Source organism: Mixophyes fleayi, chromosome 5, assembly GCF_038048845.1.
Source record: "Mixophyes fleayi isolate aMixFle1 chromosome 5, aMixFle1.hap1, whole genome shotgun sequence".
NCBI classification, from domain to species: Eukaryota; Metazoa; Chordata; class Amphibia; order Anura; family Limnodynastidae; genus Mixophyes; species Mixophyes fleayi.
In genome coordinates this window covers 80,176,412-80,201,438 of record NC_134406.1, presented here as the reverse complement: position 1 = coordinate 80,201,438, position 25,027 = coordinate 80,176,412, and the positions used below count along the sequence as shown (strand labels likewise).

The window sequence follows — 25,027 nt, the reverse complement described above, 5'->3', positions numbered from 1 at the left end:
TATACATCCCATACTGTGAGAAAAGCACATTATCGATATCAATCCTTTTATAGACAGCTTATATCTGGGGCATACAAGGTAGATAAATTAAATACACAGATGAAAATAAAGTGTAGGGAGGCCCCGCTCATGAGAGAGCTTACATTCTATTTGGAAGAGGGCACAGCTGAAACTGGTGGAATGAGTATGGCTCAGAGTCGAGATTAGCCCAGTGTTGCAGGTCAAATAGATAGGACTGAGTGTGTATCTAATGACATGTTCAAACTTAAGACATATCTCGTGCTTCTTTCCTTTCCAACTCCCTCATTTTTGAATAACATAGGGCACCTCTTCACCGACAGCCAATAAAGCGATGTAATTAGCTGGTGGTGAAGGAGACTTCTAGGGAGTCAAGGTTTTGATCAGTGCTCTTTGGTCATTTGTTGTGTTGGGGATCTTTTGAGTTTGTTTTTTCTGTAGAACCTGGAATTCAGAATGGAACAATATTGATAGGGGTTTTAACATGGAACTCTTAAGGCCAAATTCCACCAGTATGACATGCAAAATGTTGCAGCCAAATTGGAAGTGAAGCGAATATCCTATGGAACAGTTGTATATTGAGCTCAGGACAGATCTATTTCTTTTCTTACCAAAAATCTTTAACTCCTAAAGTTTATTTTCTCATAATTAGGACCCCTGATGAACCCTCACTAATAGGACAAGTGGGTATAGATTTTGGTTCCTTTAGCTGTTTTACTTTTTTTAGTACATACAAATATAAGGAGTGGATCTTATGACTCAGCAAACTTCAGGTCAAATGGGTATTCTGGTTTTACATTTAAAAATGATGGGGTCCATAATGATTTCTACATTTTATAGCTCATGTATAGTAAATATGACAGATTATTTTGTAATTTTGTGTGGCACAAGCTGCATAATATGAATATCTGCTCACCATCAATAAAAAGTCTGTGTATACTCCTACACAAACATAGGAACATTAAACACAAATGAAGAAAATTGACTTATGTGCCCCATTGTCTGTGTTGTCCATTAAGATATTTTTAGAACAGATTAAAACTATATAGAAAGCTAAACTAAATGTTACTAGTGTGGAAGTAAACATTTTAAATTTTCCATTCCTGAAACCAAGGCTTTCCAATCACATACCGGTTTTTCCGATGAGTTTTATAGCGGTGAACTTGTCTTTTGCATTCGATCTTCCACTCTAGTATGCATAGAATAGTCCCTTTGTTTGAACTCGACATCCTCAAGCAGGGCCGGATTTACCATTAGTCAATCTAGGCAATTGCCTAGGGCCCAGTGGTTCCCAGAGGGCCCTCCCAGGGCTAGTGGTGAGACCAACCTTTAAAAATGGGCCGCTACTTATGGGCCAGTGCTATATGCTTGCACCCCCGGGCTACAGTCTTCCAGCCAGCCCCTGAATAGGGGTATATGTTATGCTAAAAAACTAAAGTGCTATGGATTTTTTCAGGGAGGGGGCCCCAAACCAGTATCTTGCCTAGGGCCCCATGTGGTCTAAATCCAGCTCTGTCCTCAAGGCTCACCAGTCGCCAATTCTGTGCAACTTTATCTCAATGCACCTGTGTATGAACATTATTCCATATACCTAACATGTTTTCTTTTATCTGGTCTGCCTATTTTTACAGTCAAACTATATTTATATCCCTGAACACAGTAAGGGATAATAACTGAATAAATGTGTATACCCACAATGCTGTATGTGTAAAAGTATACATACTTATCTTTCAAACGCAGTTCAAGGTTCATGCCACTGTAATTGGTGACATGGAGATGGAAATCAATTTGTGCATAAATTTGTGGATTTTGCGCTAGAAAATGCGCAGGGTGGAAACCGTAATATCTCACGTCAAAATCCAAAATACTACAACCTTAATATCAACTCCTTTACTAATTTAAATTTACATTTTTTTTCCTCCTAAAATGCAGCTCAGTTTAGCCTCAAGTTGTAAATTAATAATGAGAGTGCAGGGACATTGAGGCAGTTTTTGTTACATGTGTCACTTTTGTGTGTTTGAAGCTTTCTATTACATTGATAAAACTGCGCTTTCCTGCAGAAATACAACTGCAAGGGGTAAAAAGTGTCCCATTTTAACAATAGGGACGAGACACGAACTTTGGGACATCAGAGGTAACAAAGAGTTCAAGTGCTTTTGCCAAGATAAAACAGCTGTGTGCACTGCCGCAAAGTAGAGTACGCCCCTGTAAATGCACCTTCTCCACTCTTTTAGCTCACTATCTTATCTAACAAAATTAAATGTAATTGTCAGTGCAAAACTAAGTGCACCATCCAAATCCCCCCATTAAGTGGTAAAAACATTTTTACCCCACATATGCACCAGCCTGGCCCACAAATCAATGCACTTTCGTGTAAAACTAAGCGCATTTGGGCATTATTAGGCACATAACAAAAGAGCATTAGTGCTCTTGTTCTCCTCTTTTGGGGCTTTGAGTTGACCCATAATGTGCAGTAATTGTAGGTTTTAGATGTTTGTTAGCGTAGAATTAGAATTTGTTAACATGTCCCATTAGATTATATCTTTATTTCTTTCTTAAATTCATGTGCCTTTTTCATGTACCATATTAAATATAATAACTCAGCTTAAAAATATCCACAATATAAAATGATCATAGAGACACACAATAAGTGTTCTATTTCTTCCTTTCCGTGGTATCTGTTTGATCTGTGGACATGCTCTCTAAATATAACAGCTTTAGGTGATGATTCTATGAGAGGCACACACTTCGCAAAGGTCTCAAAGCTGCCGGTGGAAATGTTTCCAGTTTACAGTATATTAGAGCTCTCTTTCAAAGTCATTAAAAAATTGCCTTTGGGGAAAGTAATGTTTCTTTCTTTTTCAGTAGCTGCTCTCTTACATTGCATTCATAAAACATTTTAGCAGCAGTTACAGGAGTTTATTGTTTTCAGAATGTTAAAAATAGAGCAAACGTTCATAGTTCGAATTTTTGTGCTTTTATTGTAAGGTCTGTAATTACCTGCTTATATAACACTTGACATGTCTATTGCGTATTACATTTCTATTTTAAATATTTAATGCTGTTCTCAATATTGGACTATTGCGGGTGTTCCTGACCACATGGCAGGAAACTATTTTGATTGGTCCAACACATGGAAGTGTTCTTAACAATGCCACTTATTGCTACTAATCTTACTACATGGCAGGGTTTATATTTGCCAGCCATCGTTTTTTTTATTTGAGCTTCTCTGTTTAGAAAATTGCCTCTGGTTGCATTGTGCGCTGAATGGAGATGAGCTGTGATGTGCGATAGCAGTGAATATCATTTGATAGTAAGTTCACACCTAGGAGTTTATCTCAAGATATTTCAGAAACAATGATGTGCATGGCAATTTTATTAAGAGCTTTAAGGGCTCATATCATCAACAAAGAACATTAGCAACTGAGCATATATCATAATCAGTATATACGTAAATCAATGCAAGGCAAACAGACCACCTGTTACTTACAATGAAACTATTTGGCAATCCTGCCTGTTATCTCTTTCTTTAAGCATAGCCTGTGTCTATGACATACCCTGGTGTTATGTTTTATTTTTTGTCATCTGGAAGCAATATTTGCTAAATGTTGGGTGCACATAAATAGTTATATTAAAAAAGTCTATCTGTCATTGTATTGACCGGAAAAATTTCAGTGTGCGGCACTATACAATAAGGATTTATTTTATTTTAAAAGGCTGTATGGTCCCCATCCCTACCATCTACCATCTGTATACAACAAAAGAAGCTAATCATTATGACCTGCTCCAGTACATGATGAAATCTTCTAAGATATCTAACTGTGGGAAGATCCTTTTATCCTTTCCATTCTCCCTGTTAATCACCCAATGACAAGGTGGGGTCACAAGGTAACACTGAGCCTTACGGGATGGTTACACCTTAAAGTATTCATGGACAGAATGAAGCTTTACAAGAGCTCACACCTGGCTCTTACACACTTCCTGCATTACATTTGCAAAAAAAAGAGGTGTCATTGCAACTTGTACAGTGACATATACTGTTGGAGCAGCAGCAAAATTCATTCACACTGCTGAAACCATACAGTTAGCCATGATTGCCTGGTTATATAGTTTACTAAGGAGATTACCTCATGATCCATCCATTGCTTATCCTGTTGTGCAAACTCTGTGATTTCAATGTATTCATGTTTGGATTTGGAAAAAGCCTAAAAGGGAAGTTAATATGGAGAGACCTTCACAGGCTGCCCTTTCCACACCATTGTATTTAAGTCAGAACACTGTGATAGTGATGCAGTGGAAGAACAATGAAGGGTAAAGGAGTGTGATAGTAATGCAGTGGAAAAACAAAGAAGGGTAAAGGAGAGGGATAGTGATGCAGTGGAAGAACAATGAAGGGTGAAGAAGTGTGATAGTGATGCAGTGGAAGCGCAATAGATATCAAGATTTTGCTGATATTTTCTTCAAACAAGCTGCAGATACACTTCCGCCACTTCGCCGTATGACTGCACTATTGATATTCAGCCTGGGTGTAAATTTCCTTGTTTATATTCTCTTTCCATGAAAGAGACCAAAGCCATGGAAGACTATATTTCTGAGAACCTGAAAAAAAGGTTCATTAGACCTTTTCGTTCACCCCTTGGTGCCGGATTTTTCTTTGTCAAAAAGAAAGATGGAGATTTATGACCTTGCATTGATTACAGAGGTCTGAATCAGATCACCATTAAAAACAAATATCCTAACTAAGCAGCCATCACTGGCTTTGCAGCCATTCTGGATATATCTGCTTAACAGACACATGTGATCAGAGTACTTCAATCAAGCCCTCAATAAACCCCCACCCCAACAAACCTTAGCAGTAAAATGTTTAAACAAACAAACAAACAGTGAAAGGACAACTTGCAATAAGGCTGTAGTAATTACCATTAGAAATAAAACAGCATTTTCTTAATTCGGATCAGACTGTTTGCAATAAGGCAATAAGGCTGTAGTAGTAATTACCATTAGAAATAAAACTGCATTTTCTTAATTCGGATCAGACTGTTTGCAATAAGGCAATAAGGCTGTAGTAGTAATTACCTGTTGATGAAAGATAGGAAGCAGAGATTAGACACTTCTCATAGCCTGATGTCCGGTATAACTCCGAATTATGCTGTTTAAATTTTTTGTTTCACACTTGTATCTATACACTTAGAGCTATACACACTAACTAAGCAGCCATCACTGGCTTTGCAGCCATTCTACTATGGATATATCTAGTCTTCAAACCTTCAAGCGTTCACTGAAAACCCACCTCTTCAGACAAGGTTATGATATTCCTCAACCATCATCTTAATTTCCCTAGATTACCCTATTGCCATCCTCTACACTGCTAACGCAAGACAACAACCTTCTGACCAACATTGCAACACACACAGCCCACTCAGTACTTTTACCTTTGCAGTCTGGCTGGTCCATTGTGCAATATGATGTAGCACATGCCCTTGTGTTTCTAACTCCCATTGTCCTATAGATTATAAGCTTTCGAACAGGGTTCTCTTACCTCTCTGTCTGTATGTATTACCCAGTATTGTCTTATTAATGTTTGTTCCCAATTGTAAAGCGCTACGGAATTTGCTGGCGCTATATAAATAAATGTTGATGATGATGAAGGATAAAGTGTGATGTGATGCAGTGGAAAAGCATTGAAGGGAATGTGATAGGAATGCAGTAGAAAGCATTGAAGTGTAAAGGAGTAAGATAGAGATACAGTGGAAAACCATTGACAGGTAAAGGAGTGGGATAGTGATGCAGTGGAAAAGCAAAGAATGATAAAAGAGTGTGAGAGGAAAGAAGTGGAAAGTAGGGAAATTTATAGCAAAACAATCCTTTGTTGTCAATAAACTGAAACACTACTTACCTGTCAGTACTTTGTCTGAAATGTAATTTCAGAGTGCCTTACAGCCAAAAGGCTGGAAAACATTAGTTTTTCAGAAAATTATCTTGTTGTCAGGGATCAGTGCTTCCTTGGCCGAGAGACCCCACAGTATTGGTTTTGATTATTATAGTGATAGTTACACACTTTCCACATGAATTAAATAGGAAAATAAAATATGGGCTACACACAACAGACTGGTATTGCAAGCTACTGATAAGGGTTATAATTACATGAAAATGACATTACATTAGCATTAAAATAGATAATTGAAAATACAAAATGATTAAATACTTAGATCTCAGTTTTATTTTTAAAACTTTTTTCTAAACACAAGCACCTTGGAGGCATTGGGCCCATGTGTAGTCCTGAAAGACAACCAATTTTTGCACAGATGGTTACAACAATTTCTATGATTTCACTGTGGGTCATATGATAGAAAAGGCTAGTAATTCCCCATCACCTGTACCACACCACCCCTAGTGTTGTAGCATATGTTTAAAAAAAACACAAGTCACCGTATGCTCTTTTGTTTCTCATTCAATACTACTGTTTAGTAATAAAACAAAGATTAAATTGAAAAGTGGAAAGTTGGAAAAAAAAAATATCCTTGAAAAGTACACTCATACACTTTATAGGGACATAGAGACACAGACTTAATCTCCTTAGGTACACGTTTGGTATACCTGTAAGATAAGAAGTCATAGGATAAACCTATGATCATATTCCATGGGTTGAGTTAATGATAATGGGCAATGGAGGAATTATAGAAAGAGGCATAGTTTAATAAATTATATTCTCAGAACAATCAACGCAGCACTAAAATTGTGAGGCTTCCTGATGTGGAACTTTGACATAGACCCCAGGTGAGGAAAGGGTTAATAAAATGCACTTGAGGGCCATCATACATAGACCAGACTAACTGACCTGTAAGAACTTTGAATGCTGCAAAAGATTAAGGTCTTAATAAAAGTTGTATCTTTGTGTTGCATTTTGTTTCACATTCCTTTGTATTTTTGTGAGTACTAATTACTCTGGCCCGGGCCCTTGCTGCCGACATTTTTTATTGTTGTTTGGTTTTTTTCTTTTTTTTTTTTAAATCCACACGGGGGGGTAGCAGGGTGGTTAAATAAAACATACTCATGGGATTGCTGCGCCGGGGTCCCTCTTCCTTCCTCCCTGCTCTGTTCACACTGAATGTTGGGCATGACATCATCAAGTCACGCTCGACATTCAGTGAGGAGCGGTGCAGAGAGGACCCAGGCAGAAGCAAGAAGAGAGAAGACAGAATAAAAGAAAAGCAATGAAAGAAGCCAATACACAGGTAAGTAAGGGAAGCAGGCAAGAGGAGGAGGACAGAAAAGCACAGTGTGAGGAAAGAAGGGGGGGGTGAAGGCACAGTGTGATTGAAAAAGGGGAGGGCACAGTGTGATTGAAAAGGGGGGGAAGGCACAGTGTGATTGAAAAAAAGGGGGATGGAAGGTACAGTGTGATTGAAAAAAATGGAGGGATGGCACAGTGTGATTGAAAAAAAGAAGGGGAAGACACAGTGTGATTGAAAAAAAGAGGGGGGAAAGGCACAGTGTGATTGAAAAGGGGGGAGAACAGCACAGTGTGATTGAAAAGGGGGGGGGAGAAAGGCACAGTGTGATTGAAAAGGGTGGAGGGGGGATGCACAGTGTGATTGAAAAGGGGGGAGGCACAGTGTGATTGAAAAGGGTATAGGGGGGATGCACAGTGTGATTGAAACGGGGGGGAGAAAGGCACAGTGTGATTTGAAAAGGGGGGAGAGGGCCAGTGTGATTTGAAAAGGGGGGGAGAGGCACAGTGTGATATGAAAAGGAGGGGGGAGAGAAAGGCACAGTGTGATTGAAAAAAAAGGGAGGGCACAATGTGATTGAAAAGGGGGGAAGAAGCACAGTGTGATTTGAAAAGGGGGGGATAGGCACAGTGTGATTAGAAAAGGGGGGGAAAGGCACAGTGTGATTTGAAAAGGGGGTGAGAAAGCCACAGTGTGATTTGAAAAGAGGGGGAGGCACAGTGTGATTTGAAAAGGGGGGGAGAGAAAGGCACAGTGTGATTTGAAATGGGGGGAAGTCACAGTGTGATTTGAAAAGGGGGGAGAGAAAGGCACAGTGTGATTAGAAAAATGGGAGGAGGCACAGTATGATGAAGGGGGGCCAGGTGAAGGGGGTAAAAACAGCATGGTGATGATGAAGGGGAACAGTAATGTGTGTGATGGCACAGGGTCCTTATGGCAATGTAGTGTGTGTGAGGTAGGTGGTGGCTAATTGATGGGTGCTATTTTGTTTGTGGGGCGATGGTGGGGCAATTTAATAGTGGGGACTATTAATTTAAGATGGGCTGGTTTGGGGGCTATTGAATGTGGGGGTGAGTTTGGGGAGAATGACGTCTCTTTATTAAATGTGACTATGAATTATTTAATGGCAATGATGATAGCGGGAAATAGGTATATTTATTAAATGCAAATACTATTATTTTAATGTTGGGGCTAGAGCAAGGCCTAATTATTACTTGTGGGTGCTATTGATTTAACACCGGGGCTGGTTTAAATTTTCTAAATGTACCTATTTTTTTTTTTCAAATAGGGCCCCCAACATTCCAGGATCCAGACAAGCCGCAACTAAAGAAACCAGCATCCACAGGTGGTGAGAGTGACAAGAACAGGTAGGGCTGAGCAGTAGAGTCTGTGAAATGTTGTGATTCTAGCGGGACAATCCCAATTTTTGATGAGTGTTCTGCCCAATGTAAGGTGCAGGCCAAGATTGTGAACTGTTTATGTACACACTGCATTCTTTATATACTACACTATGGTGCTAGATGTCCTGAAAGTCAGCAGTGTACAACAATGCAGGTTTTTTTTTCTGTAGGAGGGTGGCCTAGCATTTTTTACCAGCTAGCCAGGCCCCAATGATGCATAACTATGCCCCCAATCGTACACCCAAAGCTACTTTTCCCGTGGCAGCGCAATATTTTTTACCATTCTCAACTATAAGCGGGGTCCCATGAAGTTGTTGTACCCGGGCCCTGAATTCCTCTTGGCAGCACTGGGTATACGTTTCGCATATGACCTCTCTAACAGGGGTTCTTGGTTGACCTTTGATGGCTTAAAAAATAAACATCCTGAACTCTCACATAGACTCAGTTTCATACATCTGAAACACTTCTTGAGCTCCCTCCTGTCAGATGAGACTCAGAAATCCCACTTACTTTGCTAAGCTTTGTATCTCATTCCTCCTGAAAAGAGGAATATTTTCCTTACTTTACAAAATACTATTGGACAAAGTCCTTGCGCCTCAAAACAGACATGAGTGAAAATGGAAAAGAAATCTAGACTCACCATCTGATGAGGACTGCTGGGAAACAATCAGGGACAAGATAGCAGCTAGCTTACTTTCAACCCTGTTTAAAGTAAATCTCTACAAAGTTTATTATAGATGGTACTACAACCCTGGACAATCTTGCTGCTATGTTCCCCTGTTCTAAACTGTTGGAGGGAATGTGGTCAGAGAGGCATGTGTTACCATATTGGGTGGACCTGCCCAAACATTTTAGCTTACTGGGACAAAGTCTGGGTTCTCACCTGTGTCCTGTCACTAAAGACCCCTGGACTATCTACTTTGTTACTCGCTATAAGATACAGACATCTCATTAAATAAAAAAATAAACAAAAAAAGAAGGAATTGCTTACGGTAATTCTATTTCACTTTTTAACAGAGCTACTAAAGAGCTACAATTGTACAGTCATCTTTACCATCATGTTTGATATATGAAAAGTTATATTTTTCCAAGATAGTCTTGACAAATGCTTTAAAAGTGTTATTTGTTTTTATTAACTGTTGATAATTTATTAGTGGCAAAGTGCATACATGAAGCACATTATAGGTTACAACGTGCTCATGACTATATCTTTCTATTATTAGTCCTTGAGAGCTGTTATTGTATAGGAAAGGTAAATTGACCTATAGTGGTTGAGCACAAGGACTTATTTGTCTACTGAAGTGACTGAGAAGGGCTCATAGTGTTACTGTGTGTGTGGGAGAAAGAGGCTATTTTAATATTGACTACTGTGCTTGTTGTAAACAGGACTGTCTGACTGTGTATATGACTAGTCTTGTTTGCAGAAGAGATGACAAACCCGGGCAATTAGCCAACAGCCATTATCTTCACAGTACAGACCTGTCTGCATGCAGTGGGGATCCAGAGTGAAATGTCAGAGGCAACTTTGGTGGTAGAGGAAGGTGGATGGAGGAATTAACTCTGCATAATGTTTAACATGGATCTCTAGGTTTAATGTTAAGGACTATACTGCCGGATTTCAATGTAATCTACTATGAATTTATTTATTGTTTTTTGGTGCTGGTATTCTAATGACTGCGAGTTAAAGCATCAGAGAGAGAATTTAGACTATCAGGGACTTTATATAAAACATGATGTTTCATTTATTTCATTTGTGGCATGAACAGGGCTCCTATGTGTAATAGAAAACTGGGACACCAATGTGACCTGAAATTTGCTCTGGCTATAAATATCAAATCTGGCTTAATTATGGGTCCCAAGTGCAGTAAGAGTTATGTATGCCTATTCCCACTTATCTGGTCATGTAAATGCATCACGAATCTGAATTATTCACGAATAAGTATGCACAATTAAAGATTTGAAAGGTAAAACAAATAAGTGCATAAGTGCCCTAAACATGAAGATTACTAGCATGTAATGATAATCATTTCAACATAAAATAAAGAACAGGAACAAGAAAGAGCATAGTAATGTACTATTACCTATTGCAAAGTTGTATTTTTACATAAGTGTTTATTAAAACATACTTAAAAGTGAAACATTAAAATAGAGACTTCAACTAGAAACATTGAAGAGCATACACAAATGTGTATATCTACTACTCATTGTGGCAGCTGATACTACCTTTTAACTGTTTGTTCTAACTGGTTTCAACATCCTACTACTGCATTTGCACTTTTATTCTGCCTCTGTTACACCATCTGGCTTGAAGTCTCAGAGGTGTAGTTACTAAACTGTGGGTTTGAAAAAGTGGAGATGTTGCCTAAAGCAACCAATCAGATTCTAGATGTCATTTTGTAGATTGTACTAAATAACCCGCAGTTTAATCTAGCCCAATGTATGACAAAGGTTTGCTTTGTCTCTGAAGACACAGCCTATATTTTCATGACAGGGGCCGTTCAAGCCAGTCTATCTATCTATCTATCTATCTATCTATCTATCTATCTATCTATCGATCTATCTATCGATCTATCTATCTCACACATCCCAACCGAATTAGGTGGGACATTCCCAACTTTTCCCAACTTTAGGGCTATGTCCCACTGTCCTGATAAAGACAGCTTTGTCCTATGGGACAAAAAGAGGGTAATATGTCCCATTAAGAAATTAATTCCAATATCACTTTTTACTAATTACAGTAGTGGATACATATTTTTGTTTTATTTGAAACAAAATAAGTCTATAATGCTTGAATGACATTACGAGTCTTACGTTTTAAAGGATATTGTAAATATACCCAATTGTAAAGCGCTAGGGAATTTGCTGGCACTATATAAATAAATGTTCATGATGATGATGATGATATATCCATATCATTTGTTTTACTTGTTTTTATATACGGTATATAATGCTGTAAAAATGCAAGGTAGCTGGAGTTTTGGAACTCTGCCTAAGTTAATGAATGCAATCAGTGGGAAAAGAGTACAGAAAGGGTACTTGGAAATAATACACATTTGCTTAATTGCATGGAGAATGATTAGATTGTATGGTCAGGTTCCAGGATTACAGTAGGCTATGCTTCATATTGGGGTCATACCTTAAAGTTTGTAGAAGTTGATTAAAAATCCTTAAGTTTATAAGTAAAAAAACTACATATCCAATCAGGATGGACATTTTGCACTTTTCATGCCTATGGCAGTAAAAGCTACACCCCAGTTAGCCCATTGAGTCTTTTTAACGCATGGAATATGCAAGACCATATTTATGTATTACATTAAATAAGCATATGTCACAGTCAGCCCTGATCTGAGTATCATGCATGCTCAATTTTCTGGTGTTCGGGGATGACCCTCAGTTTCCAACAATGTTAATTTGCATAGCACAGGTGTGTAGGCACCAGGATGAATGATCCTGATGCAGGCACAAAATTCAGAGTATTTTGTACACGTTGTATTCTGTCTGAAACTCCACATGAGCAAAGTCTTATTAAATGCTCATTAACTGCTCGTCAAAAGAAGAATAAGGGTTTTGTCTTGTGTCGATCATAGACTCTTTTCTAGGGTCCTGGTTGTTAAGCTACCTTGATTAATGAATTTTAATTAATTCCATTTGCCACTCCTAGCTTCAGTCTATTTATAGACCTACTGTCATGCAGAACTAGTGTTGTACAACCACAATGATAGACTGGAAATAAAGCAAATCACATTAGAGGTACTCATGTATAGAATCACTATGTAGGTCTGCTATAAATTTATGTATTTTATAGTTTCACTAAAGGTTAATGCAAGGTCAACAAATTACCTTGTTGCATTGGTGTAAAAAATGAAGCTAAATGCAGATTTTCATTGTAGTATTCAAAATAATTCAATAATGTATGGTAATATGAAAGGTTCATATCCTAAATACACGTAATTATTAGGATGGAAAAAGATACAAGGTTCTTCCAGTTCAACTACTTGCATTTCTGTTTATTCAGAAGCTGAAAAGCCTCAAATAGGGGCTTAATACTTCTTTTTCCTTTATTATTAGTATACTCTAGATCAACAGTGCTCTAGACACAACAAAGTAAATGCCATTTCCTATGTTCTTTTTGGGATTCTTTTCTGTTTTTGAAAAACATAAACACAACATTATTATTATTATTATTATTATTATTATTATTATTATTATTATTATTATTTCCAGTAAGTATTTATAGGGTGAAAGGGTAGAGAGAGGAAAAAAAGAGAGGGGGAGGAAGTGGATGAACAGTGTAGTCAAAGATAAAAACATATTGGTTGTTGCATATATAACATGTTCAATCCTTAAATACAGTCATACATGAAAGTCCTCACACTTTCTCACAACCCCATGTGCAGGGTTGACCTTGGAGGCATGACAAGGAGACCATACAGTTGTGGAGAGATTGTAATGGATAAAACAACAAATAATGACCAACTAAAATGTGTGCCTATCCTCTACTATGGGAGATGCCTTATGGGGTGAGGAAAGTACAGGAGAGCTTCGAGTGGCCCTGTCCATTCCATGAACAAACCAGATTCTTTAGATAAAGAGGGGGAGGGGGTCAGGCTCCAAATTGGCACAAGAGTGGTAGTAGTTGAGGTTAAATCAGATCTGGAGACCCTAAATTTATAGAGAGAATGCTACTGTTGGGTGTTGCTTAATGTCTGGGGCCATGCTCTGAGGTTGAACTTAAAGGGAGGAGGAAATTGTGCAGGTTTGATAGCCACCAAAATTGTAGAACTGTGGGGAGAATGCCAAGAACGCATTTTGTGCTGTAGTTCCTTGTGGTCATTTTTTGGTATGTCAATCTGTAAGACTTGGAACACAAAAAGTAGTCTCCACAGGGCATTCCATTTAACAAGATCCATCGATATACTTCTTAATAGTGCTGGTCAGTTAGAAAGATCCAAAGATATTTCAGCTTGTGAGTCTGTCACTGAAAATTACAATTTGCTGCTATCTGAGGCCTAAGTTAAGGCAAATAATTTAGATACTGAATGTCTGTATTTTCAGAATTAATCTTAAATTTGTAGATTTGGTCAAAGGAATAGATTTCCCAGATTATTCAGTAAAATAATGTCATCGCTGTCTGCAGTATGTCATCTGCATATAGCGTAATCTGTGCTCATAGAGTCAAAACCAAGTACAAGAAATATCTTGGTTGATAAAGAGCACTGACTTCCCTAAGGAAACCAATCCCAAAGCCTTGGCGAAGGAGTGTTTCCCCATAAAGGGCCATGCCACCCAATCAAATGCCTTTCCAGGATCTAAAGCCATCATCAGGGCTGGGTGAGATCTAGATCTTATTGCCTCCTTATTATGTATAGCTAGTTGAGAATTTGCAATTTAAGGAACTGTGCCAGAGTCCAAGTGCTTTGTCTATTTTAAAAGGGCAATGCAAGGTGGTGCTTCACAATGCCTCAAAAACATTTTAGTGAGCTGCGTACCAGTAGAATAAAAACACTTGCTTATCAGATTATTGAAGTTCCAGAAGAAAAACCCCAAAGTGTGATAAGAAACAGTTGACACTTTAAGAATATTCAATCTGAGACATTTGATTTTAAAAGAGATTGGATAAAGATCTCCTATGAAGCCAAAACTCATGCCACAGTCATATAATATAGGATAATAAGTGAGAGCCCTCATCAAACCAACTTTTTGACTGCAGGTATTTCTTTAAAGAACTGAGTAACGTGTCTGTATTTTATTACAGTCTGCTTGCATTGGGGATTATTTTTAGCCACAACATTTAACCCATCCCTGGCCATGAAATATAATTTCACAGCTTGTAGAAATAGAGTACATGCAGACACCGTCATCATTGGACTGTGGCCTACAATGACAACTAGCATATCCCTGGCTGATTAAAATTCTGGTGAAATGTCAGTTGCCAGAGATATTAGTGACAATTGTAAAGTGCTAAGGAATTTGCTGGTGCTATATAAATAAATGTTGATGATGATGATGTAGACTGCTAGGGCTTTTATTTTTCAGCTATAAGTGTGTTTGTGCATTCTGCACTCCATCTTATGTTATGTTTTCGGCCTAGACAAAGTAAGGGCAAATTCTATGCTTTAGTATTGAGATGCGCCTAAGCTTAATTCAAATCTAAGTACAGTTGGATTTATTTGTATCTTATTTGAGTGCGTGCATATTTTCACAGGATTCACTTTGCAAAACTATGTGCAATTCTAAATCACCCCTGATTATATCTTAAACGTCAGAAAATTGAAATTGTCCAAAGAGTATTTAGTCTGCACATGCTCATCTCCTCTTTCACCATGAATAATTTTATCCTCTCAGACTACATCAGATAATGAACAACTTTCATAATAATAACTGGGCTTCATCAATCAACATGTCAGGGTTCTTCCTGTAGTATTTTCAGTAAGCGGGTTAAGCACTTATACTTCAGATGCGATTTCCGTAACGATTTCGCAGACGATTGAAAGATGCTGACTCATGCGTACACACTTATGCAATTGCTTATGCTTCAGATCTGTGGTCTTCATCTCACATAACCATTTGCTGTAAAGACACTGTTCCATCATTGTTTATGCTTGATGTGTTTTGGTACGAGAAAACATGATTGTGGGAGCATAGACACTTTTGCAATATCTGACCAAACAGTTGTTTATCGTGTGATCTGCATAATAATTGCATAGGTGAGTACCCAGCTTTATACTGTGCTGTAATCATTTAACAGTAGCATGCAGACATGTGAAGTAATTTTCTATGTTATAATAATGTAGTCACCAATTGTCCCTTTTTTCCAGGAACAGTGCCAGGCTTTACAGATTTCTACGGCATTTATTAACTGCACAATATAATCACTCTTTTTCAGCATGTTAGATGCAATCTTTACCTTGTATTCTTACTCTCTGGGCTTTATAAGTTAATATTTATTGAAAGGAGATATTTAGAATGCAAAAATGGACACTATTATCAAAATTGGTAAACCTAACATGCGGAAGATTGTAAAGCTAGATGGTCTGACTAGACAGTATTATGCGTACTGGACAATAAGCAATAACATACCAGCTCACAGATATAGTAAATTCTGCAGACACTGTAGAACATATGTCACAGATATGATGTCCGCCAATTGTGAATGGATGAGGATGACTATCACTGATTACAATGTAACATATCTTTTAATGTGCTTACATTTCAGTTTCTCCAGCTGCACAATGCTGACAAGGTTTCCCTAACAGCAGTCTTACCCTATTTTATCAGTTTTCTTAATCCCTATAAAAAGCACCAAAATCTGCTAACCCCCCAGGCTCCTTTACAGTGGACTGTCTGCAGGCTGCACTCACTGACGTTTACAATGCATATTTTATATTGCATTTTAAACACAAGTCAAAACATATAAGCTGCCTTGTGTTTATATACGTTATTTATAAGCATGCGCCTGTGTAACAAAACAGAAAGTTGCCATCTTGTTAAAGTGAAACACGTGTGGAAATGCTTAACTATCTCATTGTGTTTATTTTGAAATAAATATATATGTTAAATTTCCATCTGTGTTGCTGCAGATCAGGTGCACTGAAATGCAGCAAGAATCATTAAAAAAAAGGCACTGCAGCACAATGCAAGTTAAGCACATGTAAAAGATGCAAATATGTGCTGCATACTTGACAACTCTCCCGGAATTTCGGGAGTCTCCCGGGTTCCCGTGAGAGCTGGCATTTCTCTTGCATCCCGGAATTCCCTTGTAAAATGACGAGAATCGCATAATTTTGGCCCCTCCCCCAAGACGAAATGTCATTTTACTTGTTGGGCGGGGCCAAAATGACACCATTCGAGGTGCCCCGCCCCCTCTTACCCATTAGTCACGCCCCTCTACCAGACTTCGCCTACTGAAAGTAGGCAAGTATGATGTACTGTCTCATTTGATACAATGATTGAACACCTTCAACAGCTTCTTAAGAATTTCAATGGTCCAGACAATTTAAGGCTGAACCTCAACTCAAAACAACTGAAACTATCTCCTAAATATTGATCTAAACAGACAATGACACCCTCCTCCCCCCCAAACACACACACACCCATACACCACCACCACCACCACCACAACAGTACTCCTCCCAATCCTCTTCCCTCTCCATCTAATGCCCTTTACCCCCAGTCAGCCACTCTTATATTTTAGAAAAAAAAAACCTTTGCACCTCATTCTACTATGATAGTGTCTTGACACTTTACAATGATAAAGATATGTATTGTTTCTGGTGCCCAACCATATAGAAATCAGAATCTTTTTAAAATTGCAGAAATATATACTATTGATAAAATTGAAGAACATTTGCTTTTCTTGTGGCAATGACTATGAGCTTTCAGTACATTTGTATTTATGTTGTTTGCATTGTCACATTCTTCCTTCCCAACTTCTCTTTTTTCTTCATGTACATCCTATCACCCCACCCTGAAATCTTATTAAAATTCAATAAAGTTTTCTTTAAAAAAAAAAAAAAAATTCTGTCTTATATGCAGAATTATAATACTACTGTATGTGTAGCCTCAAGCAGTTTGTGTAACAATCTCTGTACAATGAATGAGCTACAGCCTTCTATTCACTTAGTTCTGGAGAAGCTACCCTCGGCAGAACAGATAGATTAGCTCCATTCAAGTGAATAGGGATAAAAACTTAAGTACATAAAAGTACATCCTCAGAATAATACCATTGTATAAACAAAGGTATCTTGTGAATAGATTGTCAATGACAGTGGTAAACAGGAGAGTAAGAGCTGTCCCGCAGCCAGCAATAATTCAATGACATGGGAAATTAGAATTGGAGAAAAAATATGTAGAATATTACATATTAATATTATTTCTACTTCCAAAATAGTCTTCTCTTTCCACTGGATATTGGACTGAAAATGTATCTATTGTGAAGTCATGTATTGTGGATGACAAATATGTCTTGCTTGTTGCTTGAAGGCAAGTTACACATTTTAATGGCAATAAAAACATGTAAACAGGTATGGGGATTGCACCTATTGGTTTCCATGATCCCGTAACTGCTTCCACTTCAGGAGTGGAATCTACAATCAGGAGAGATCCAGAGCGCTGCTTGCTCTATTTACTAGCACTCGCTGAACTATACACATGGTGGTCCTCAATTACACCCTCCCCCCTTTTCCCACCAAATATAGCTGTAAATTGCCTTAGACATGGAGTACCACAGGCGTTTCCAAATTTGTAGAAACATATGAAATTATTTTACTGAGAATTGCAGGTGTGCATCGTATTTTTTTTGTAAAATCTGCACACAATTGTGTATATTGTACTAGCCAAAATATATTGGTACCTGTCCTCATTCTGCATTTTCATTATTATTTAAGTAGAAAATAGTATGTAGTATTACTTTGGTATAACATTTTGCAGATTTTTGGCCTATGACCAGTAGTTGAAGTGGGCTGGTGGTGCCATGCCGCTGCTTCCCCTACTACTATCAGATTCCATTCATATACAGTTTTTATACCGCACTTCTAACTTTTCAGACCATAATTTGTCCGTTATCTCATAATCTCGTTTGGACTACCCCTCAATGTATTTGCACATTTTTCTAATCAAATAATGTTCTTTTGACCTGTAATTATGTATTATACAACTCAGGACAGTAGTTGAAGTTTTATATACCTGGGCTTATGTATTAGGTACTTTCTCTATAAAATGTGCATAAACTAAGAACGTTGAGTGTATGAACGTTATTACATAAAATGATGTGTTTGCCACCACAATCTTCCCAAATCACTACTCTGTTCTGGTCAGCAACCCTGTTCCTTATATTATCTAACTCTCAGTCTGTGGCTTCCTGCTCGTCTCTTTTCCAGCCAGATTATAACATTGCCTCTATCACATGCAGCTCTTTCCTCACATGATGGATAGGTGACGGACTCCTACATGATCAGCACACTCATCTCAAGAAGTACTGTGCTTTTGAAAGCATTTTGATAATCTAATTTGCTAGAGGTTGCTTTTCAATGTTCATACAGTTGTATGTAACCCTTAAAAGAAAAATATTAGATCTATCACCAAGTAAATAATCTCATTTTTCAGCATAAAGTTATCCTTGTAGAATAATGTATAACCATACATTTTACGCAGGATCTAAACAAAAACAATGTATAATAAAACATATGTAACCATTGGGTATATCATTTCTTTACAGATGATACCTGAGTATATTACCAATTCTTCAGAACTTGGAAATCATTAAAGATCACTAACAAACCACAAAAGTGTAAAATCACAGTGCAAATACTCAGGTTTGATGTCACGTGCTTTCATTTGCTCACGTGTCTCTAATTTTATGGGGAGGCGTTTCAATTTTAAGGCCAAGCTTGGCGCACATAAGCATTGTGGGTACTCAGATTTTGCTTGCTGTAAATTAACCGTATTATCTCTATGTCTGTTAGAAAGACAATTATGATATTATTATTAGCATGCTGTCTCCAAAAGTATATTTCTTCAATATGTTACCTTTGTTTCAAGCAAGCTATTAAAGGTGTGAATAAACTTATTTTATAAGTCAAGATTATATCTGCAGACCCTTTCAGTGTTTTTAAATAGTGCATAAAGATTTTGAGGCATTTTGCAGCACCTATCAACCCAGGGGGGGGGCAAATAAAAAGTTGTTGTACCATGGCCTCAGTCCTGCATATGCCATTGTGATTTAATGAATCAGGTGTTATCTTCAACCCTTACTGATGTTCAAATGATTATTAAAGGTTGGGGTTGCACATATATAAAGTCATTCTTGGTTTTCTGTATGCATAGAAAACTGATATTTTTAGTCTAGGGAATGAGCCTTGTAAGATTATAGTGTGTAAAAATTGTGGTCTCATTTAATCTGACCATTCTTCCTCTAAACATGAAATATGCTTGGGATCCTTTGATGAGGACGTCATTAATCATTGTCTCTCAGTGCAGATCATTTAATTAAAACAAAGCAAAGAATAAAGGAGCCTGAAATATTTGGTACATTAAAAATGCTGCTCCGTCTGCCTCTTTAGCTCAGGAGTGAACATCTTAAGAAGTCTAGGCTCGGAGATTATTGAATTAATGATCTAGAGGTCCAGTGATGGGCAAAGAATTTGTGTATTCAGTGTATCTGACAGACTTGTACCTTTTGTTTTACTCTAGATCACAGCAGTTTGTGAGATGAAGAAAAGAGGATCCTCCACTAACAGCTGAAATAAAATCAATGGATTATGCAAATGTAGCTGAGCTGAATACTTTCTATACATCCCCATCAAAGGTAAGATCAATATTCACATTGTGAAATGAATGGTTGTGCTCTATACGTATGCATCTAATTTTCATCATTTCATCTAAAATGTTTTATTATTGCTCCACCCATATGAAAAATTAGGGGAATTTATGGACAGGATTTGCACCTTCAGAGGACTTTCATTTATTTATGAATGCCATCCTGCAGCTTTTACTAAGCGTATTACATTTTTTCTAGCTTCTTTTGTAGTCTTTATGTGTATTCATATACAGAGCCCCAATTGTAAAGCACTACGGAATTTGCTGGCGCTATATAAATAAATGTTGATGATGATGATGACGATGGCTCTTTATTTTTGTTGCCCTGTAATATGACGACACCAAACTGCTGTCGGGACACTGCCGTTTTCAGTTCAGAGAGAACAGTTGTGTCATGTCCTGGGAAACTAGTCTTCATTATTGCCAGAAAGAATTTGGTACAGATTTAGGAAGGTATGTGCAAGACAATAAATTACATTTATTGAACAACTCCTTTAATTAAAAATGAGTAACTGATTTGTGAACATAAATATAATGTATGCAAACACATTTGTGAGCATATAAACGCAATATATTTTTCTAATGTTCATGAATCTTTTGGGAAGACATTGAAAAGTGTAACGCGCACCATCTGGGAAAAATAAATGCTTAATGTAAACATCAATTAATGAGATATTTATCTCATCGTTTCATGCTTAGGAAATTAAACTTACAGCACTGTGGCTTAGTGGTCAGCACTTCTGTCTCACAGCACTGGGGTCATGAGTTTGAATCCCAACAATGGCCTAATCTGTGTGGAGTTTGTATGTTCTCCGCGGGTTTCCTCAGGGTGCTCCGGTTTCCTCCCACACTCCAAAAACATACTGGTATGTTAATTGTCTGCTATTAAATTTTTCTTAGTTTCTCAGTCGGCATCGGAATTAAGGGCTAGATTTACTAAACTGCGGGTTTGGAAAAGTGGAAATTCTGCCTATAGCAACCAATCAGATTCTAGCTCCATGTAAGCTCCATGGGGCAGGGACTGATATGAGTGAGTTCTCTGCGCTGCGCTGTACAGCACTGTGGAATTAGTAGCGCTAGATAAATAGTTGATGATGTTTCAATTAGTTAAAAGCCCATCGAAATGACGGCATAAAAAATAAAAGTAAGATCATGTTGGGCCCTTTTTTGGTAACAAACATCATTTATCTCACAAATGTGGAATCAACTAGCGTCTCATAAAAAAAAAAAAAAAATTAACACAATTTCTATTTCACAAATATTTCTTTGCATACCAATTTTTTGTGTAAATCTCCTCAGAGTCTTTTACAAATTCCCCCTGTTCCATGCCACCAATAACACTGCTTTTCATTTTGGCAGATCACCCTACACTGGATATTGCCACATAAAGTTGACTGTGACAATGAATTTATTTGTATTTTTCTTTATAAAATACCATTTTAAAACACTTGCAGCACACAAAAGAGTCATTTGCAAACATTTTACAAAATTTGTTTGTGTATTTTGTGTGTGTATTTCTAAAGGTGAGGAGCAGCATTAGCCTTTTATAAATATAGGTGTGAAACACTTTTTAAAGTGTGTTGGATTTGACTTAAAATGTAATATTATAAATTTGAAAGTTCATAGCTTTGTATTGTATATATGTGTCTTCATCAGAATATAATTCTTAGCTAAAGGAATGCCATCAATAACCTTCCTTTAGCTGATAATTCCATTCTGATGAAGACACATTGGACCTCATTTAGAGTAGGACGCAAAGTCCGTTTTAGGCGCATCCAACAAAAAAACACTACCACGCATGTGCAGAAAGCACCAAATCCGCCTGCATCTTGGATGCAATTAACACTTGCGACAGCTTGCAACTCACTACGAGAGAATGGGAGGAACGCGGATTTGTGAAGGCGTGACCATGTAAATACATCCTAGTCGCAGTAAGGCGCAGACGCAACACACGTCAAAACAGGGCTAAAGCTGTGTGGCAGGAATTAGGTGGCGCAAGCGTTAGCTAGCTGCAGGAACCGCTTGCAGCTCGATAGGGTATTAAGAGTGGGACACAACTGGGGTTGCTTGCCACTCGTAATACCCTCCCAAGCTGCGGCACACTTCCACTCCTACACTTCTTAAACGGACTTTGCGTCCGACTCTAAATGAGGTCCATTATTTACAGGTAACAAGAAATATAATTTAGTATAGCTGTGATCCATAGATTGCTATTTCTCAATCAGTATTAGCTGTGGTTAGACTACCATAATGAAACGACTGAATGCAGGATATCTGTATAAATGAAAATTGAGAATATACATTTTAAAAGGACGCTATCATCAAAATTATATTTAAACTATACTTAAATTCAAACCTACCATTTAGGAGAAAATCATAGTAATATATTTTATGTATCCTCTGCTGCTACCATCGTATTGGTACTCACCCAATCTGAATAGTGTGGGACTATTTACTGTAATGTAAGTGCTCAACTACATGGTATTTTTATTATTCAAATTCTGTTTTCAATCGCCGTAAACGTTTAATGGAAAATATATATTTTTTATTGGTGCAGTGTCCAGGAACAATAAAGATGATGTGGGAATATGGTTTCTTGGCCAGTTACAGCATTTATAAAACATTTTGTAGAGAAAATGCTTGTATGTGGAAGTCTTAAAACAATACGTTTTTCCGAATTGCCATTTAAGTTCCTGCTACTGTGCAAGGCTATTAGAGAAACATAATACCAAATTGATAAATCAGAGGAAAAATTAATAATATTGTTTTTCATTTTTATAACATTGACTACGGGTCAATACATACAATTACAAATTAAGGTGGTCATGTAGAGTTTGATGCAAAGTTCAGTATGCTGCCTATAATACGTATGTTAGTTTTGTGCATGCCCACAAAGCACTAATTATAATATCATTTCGCACTTACGACCGCTTGCAGCCCCCTACAATTGAAGAAGCGGAATGAGGGAAGGAAGGGGGTGTGTAAAGGCGTGTTGTTGCAAATGCACCTGTCAGGAGACAGAAACTTGCGGGTGATCGATCACTTTTGTAAGTTACAAACTGATAATGATGACTATCAGCTGAGATGTGTCTGACTCAACATACCCATGTTAGATGTGTGGGTTTTTTGGGTGCAATTTCCAACTGAATTTTAGTTTCAGATTTAAATTGTGTCCAACTCCACATGATGCCCTAAGTATATATCTTAATATGCAACACTATCTTATAATTTCATCTAAATTCTCCTTTTTATGTGCCTGCGAGAAGCTTCTGAGCAGGTACAAAACATTAACGATGTCTAATGAGTACGTAAAAGTCAGATGTACTGGCAGGAGCATGCTCAATGTGCTCCCAATGCAACTTTCTGTGACGTCATCAAATTGTAGGATACCCAACAGCTTTAATTACATTGGCTTTACATTATCCTATTGATTTTCTGTCATGGGATCTTCAATAAAGGACAGCTCATCCCAATAACTGGTTTAAACAATGCCTATGTCAGAAAAGAGAGTAAATGGAGAGGTACAGTTCAGTATATGATATTCTTTAAAACCATATGTGTGATAATAGTTACATTGTATATTGCTATTAGGCTCTTACTCATTCTGTAGTATTAATGTTAGGGCTTTAAAACTGTATAAATACTTTCGGTGCAGAACACCAAATATTTTTTCCATGACAGGTTTCCTTAAATTAAAATAAAAAATGATACAAGCAGATATCCCTGTTGGCCTTGCTGAGGCCGATTACTGTAAGGATGTAAAGTTAAATAAGTATATACGGGATGTGCATTTTATGTATTTTGGGCAAAGGACCTTGCTGGGCAATGAATTTGAGAGTGATTGTCTTTTTGTGTATTATTAATGAATATAATTTGTGGCACTTGCTGTTTATAGCAATTAATAATGAATGTGTTATAATATACATTTGTTTTTAAAATCTGTTATTCATTTATTAAACCGTGTTGTCAATTTAATGAAGTATGCAGTAAAAGACTTTATTGAGCCATCGATGTGTAGAAATACCTGGGATGATTGGAGAAATGTTAAATAAATGGGTAGGAAGGTCATTAAATGCATAAAGGATATATGACTGGAGGAGATAAGGAGCACATGACTGAAGGATATAATCTATAGAAAACTCAAGGAATGTTTGAACATTGTAATGTTATCAGGGGAGTTATATATAGCTACTTTTTGCAGTTAGGAAGATTAAAAAAAGATACAATTCCACAAGTCCAAGGAGTTCAACCTTTCATAAATTATAATTGTGTTGTTTCAGAGGAAGGAAAAGCCCCCTTCAGTTTAGCAGTTGCCAGTTTAGTCTCCCAGGGGGACAAATTGCAACTAGAAGATTTCTTGGCTCAATAACTCACAATGAGCCTGAGTGATTAAGAAGAGCAAGGCAAAAAAAGGAGTAAATCTGATCCTGGACAAACCATGTAACAATGCAAGGGGTGCAAATTAGATTATTATTTTGCAAGTAAGGAAAATACTGGTTGCTTTTTAATGTAGCACACACATACTTGATAGCTTTATTTTTATATTAAAAATTAAAGTTGTTCTAAGGCATGCCCTAGCCAATTATAAATCTGTTACCACATTTTAAATTTACTCCCCCTCCAATGCAACATGGTGTTGCCAAGGTGCAAAGTTACTCCTTTTTTAGCTTTGCTCTCCTTACTGACTCAGGCCCATCATGTACATTGTCCCTGGACAAGCCGGCCTCTGCTTAGTTTCACACTTTGTGTGCCCCCCACTCTCCACCGCCGCTTAGACCTTCCCCATTCTACTATAAGCTCTCACGTCTCCTGTTTCTTGACTTCTCCCTCTTCTTCCACCTGTGTGTCCTTGTATAATGCCTCTGCATGTTCTCTTTGACACATATTTGTTATGCACCTTTCCTATTATGTTATATGTACTGTATTATGCTTGATATCTTTCTATTCATGCATTTATGATTCTTGAATATCTTGAATTTTATCTGTTGATCCTCTATGTTAATGTGTAATATAATTTACTTCTCCACTGTGCAGTGCTGAAGAATTTTGTGGTACCATATG

At 37.5% G+C, this 25,027-nt stretch overlaps 1 protein-coding gene across 1 annotated transcript in view; it reads left to right on the top strand.

The window, feature by feature from the left end:
- The window catches only part of TMEM108 (transmembrane protein 108), a 202,971-nt gene that overhangs the window by 4,569 nt on the left and 173,375 nt on the right, over positions 1 to 25,027 (top strand). The window contains exon 2 of the mRNA XM_075212451.1: positions 19,841 to 19,955. The gene's annotated coding sequence lies outside the window, so the exon portion shown is untranslated. The remainder of the gene's footprint in view (positions 1 to 19,840; positions 19,956 to 25,027) is intronic.